Here is a 3,329-nt window from a genome sequence, read left to right as displayed (position 1 = left end):
ACGGCAGGCACTGAAGATGGAGGAGGTCCGGCTTGCTCAGCAGGAGTCACAAGCACCTTTTTCTTCCACCTTTTTCCAGCCGGGGAACAAAGCGCCTCTTCACATTGGTGTGACATTGGATGTACAGAATGGGGGAGTTTGGGTGTAGCTCCCCCTTGGTCATGACTCACCTCAGCTTCCGGCTTTGGTCTGGGGATGGGCACCCGGTAACAGCATTGTCAGATAGACATGAACTGTAGTGGAATTGTTTCCCACATAGAGTATAATCCATTAATGTAAATTCAAAAGTTATTAGAAAATGGTCAGACAGAAGAGGGTTATGGGGAAAAACTATTAAGTGTTCAGTTTCGATGCCATATGTCAGAACAAGATCAAGAGTGTGATTAAAACAGTGAGTGGGTTTATTTACAGTTTGAGAGAAGCCAACTGAATCTAACAATGAACAGAATGCATTGTTGAGTCTGTCATTGTCGGCATCTACATGAATATTAAAGTCACCTACTATGATTATTTTATCTGCACTAAGCACTAAATCAGACAGAAAGTCACTTAAAAACTCTGAATAAGGAGCAGGTGGACGATATACAATAACAAATAGAACTGGCTTTTGAGTTTTCCAGTTTGGGTGTGAGAGACTCAGTGAGACTTTCAAATGAATTAAAGCTATGTTTAAAATTAGGACGACTCCTCTTATAGTAGAAAGTAATAGGACAATTAAATGTGGACTATTAAATATCAGATCCCTCTCGTCTAAATGTCTGTTAGTGAATGATTTGATAATTGAACATCACAGTGATTTACTGTGTCTTACTGAAACCTGGTTACAGCAGGAAGAATATGTCAGTCTAAATGAATCCACTCCACCTGGTCACAGTAACTGTCACATCCCTCAAAACACAGGCGGAGGAGGAGATGTGGCAGCGATTTTTGACTCAAGCCTATTAATCAACCCTAGACCAACCACCAGAGCGTGCTGTTAGAAATTAGTAAATCAGTTAGTTCATTCTTAAACATCGTGTTGAATCTTGTGTTAGTAATGCAATTTAGTAAGATTCAAACTCTGCTCTAGTCTGTTTTGTTTCAAGGTTAGCAGAGTGTTGATTCTGAAAAGGGAACCATGGTACCAATTGTTTTCTTGTATTAAATCTTGTGTTCGAATATTATGTCTGAATGAATGCTTAGCTACGCACCACGTGACAACATACACACACATTGAGTTTCCTCATTTTGTTATGACTAGGTAAAATCCAGCTGCTCCAAGCCCGTGGAGCTCTAGATAAGAGATGGAGTCTGCGGACTGACTTCATCTGTGTAAGGGGTTAGCCCAAAACTTATAAATGTATTAGGCTCTGTGTTTCTGGGACTCCTTTTTTCCAGCAGCCTGCATGGGGATGCCTGGAAGGGGGAGCCACCCGGGTTGTGTTTTGTAATTTTATTTGTGGTTTAAAATAAATCAGTGCTAAAATGAAGAAAGACGGACTCCTTCGTTATTCAGATCTGTCCAATAAAAGAACTGGGATATTACAGTGCAAAGTCAGAGTTCATCCTGTTGACGAGAATGATCTCATCCATCCTATTGACTAGGGAGCGAAGATTTGCTAGGTGGATAGATGGGAGTGGGGTCTGGGTTCCTCTCTAGCACAGCCTAAACTAAGGTGCCCACTTGCTTGCCTCACCAGTGTTTTTTCAAGGTCCCATAGATTGCAGCTGCACTGCCTTGAAACCCCTGTGGCTAGATTCATAGACATATTTGTACATAACAATCACTTATTATGCCTGTTACCCTTTTAGCATATTCTGTGCCTTGGTTGTTATGCTTAAATAGTATTCGATGTCCATTTGAGGCTGTTATACTGTATGTTTAAATGATTGATTACTTTTTGTTTTATGCATAAATCAGGAGTGAGGTATTTTCTAAAGAGTTTTATGTTGAAAATGTACTGGCCTTGTTAACCACAGACCTTATTTCAGGCATCTAACCAAAAACCCATAGACTTCAGGGTGAGGGAAACAGAAGGGAAAAAATGCTAACTGATTTCTGGGGGCTTGGGGGGCATTTTGTGGCAGCTCCTTGTGAGCCATCTTACCCTTGAAGGTGTTATTTGTCCCAGGCTTTGCTGACTCATGTTGTCTGGATAGATGCCAAAAGTAAGCATTCTGGAAGGTGAAAAGGTGCAAAGTGACTGAATCAATGTTAAACATACAGTACATATGGGATTGGAAAGACTATAGTCACATATAATTGCTTTGTAATCACCAACATTTTAATCAGCAGCTGTAAGTGAAATATATTTTACTTAGTAACTGTAAATAATTATAGTTACATTTATTTTGTAATTTAATTTCAGGAACCAGTTACTCCCCAACACAGCTTATGTATTTTCTTGGCAATCAGAGGATCAAAACTACTCTTTTTAACATCTTTTCTATAAATGAAAAGTTACAGATAGCAGCCACGGAATTTCTGGCTTTTATAAAACACAGGCTGTTTTTTATATACAACCTGCCTGCACTCGCCTCTTCACCCAACATCCTTCTACCAATATAACCACTATCCCTCCTCTGCACATTTCCAAACCATCTCAATCTGGCCTCTTTGACCTTGTCCCCACACATGAGAAATATGTGTGTGCCCATCCTGGTCACTCCTAAAGAGAACCTCAACATCCTCATCTCTGCTACCTCCATCTCTGCCTCTTGTCTTTTCCTCACTGCTACAATCTCTAACCCATACAGCATAGCACACCTTTCCTTTGATTCATGCTGTCACTCTTCTGTCACACAACACTCCTGACACCTTTCTCCACCCACTCCAACCTGCCTGCACTCGCCTCTTCACCTCTTTCCTACACTCCACATCACACTGGACTGTTGACCCCAAATACTTAAACTCCTGCGCCTTCTTGACCTCAGCCCCCTGTAACCTCACTGTTCCACTTCCCTCCCTCTCCTTCATACACATGTATTCTGTCTTACTATGACTGACTTTCATTCCTCTTCTTTCCAGAGCAGACCTCCACCTTTCTAGGTGTTCCTCCACCTGCTCTCTGCTATCACTACAGATCACAATGTCATCATTGTCCATGGAGATTCCTGTCTGACCTCATCTGTCCACCTGTCCATCACCATAGCAAACAAGAAGGGACTCAAAGCCGATCCTTGATGCAGCCCCACCTCCACCTTGAACTCCTCTGTCTGACCTACAGCACATCTCACTACTGTCGTACTCCTCTCATACATATCCTGAACTACTCTGATGTACTTCTCACTCCTGACATCCTCATACAGTACCATAGCTCCTCTCTCGGCACTCTGTCGTACACTTTCTC

General features: G+C 41.8%; 1 protein-coding gene across 1 annotated transcript in view; it reads right to left on the bottom strand.

Annotated features, from left to right (window-relative positions):
- LOC109953263 (trace amine-associated receptor 13c-like) overlaps positions 1 to 3,329 on the bottom strand; it is a gene marked incomplete at its 5' end in the record, with an annotated part of 17,308 nt that overhangs the window by 12,746 nt on the left and 1,233 nt on the right. The window lies entirely within an intron of this gene.

Source organism: Monopterus albus, unplaced genomic scaffold, assembly GCF_001952655.1.
Source record: "Monopterus albus unplaced genomic scaffold, M_albus_1.0 scaffold594.1, whole genome shotgun sequence".
Classification (NCBI taxonomy): domain Eukaryota; kingdom Metazoa; phylum Chordata; class Actinopteri; order Synbranchiformes; family Synbranchidae; genus Monopterus; species Monopterus albus.
This window is presented reverse-complemented; position numbering and strand designations above follow the sequence as displayed.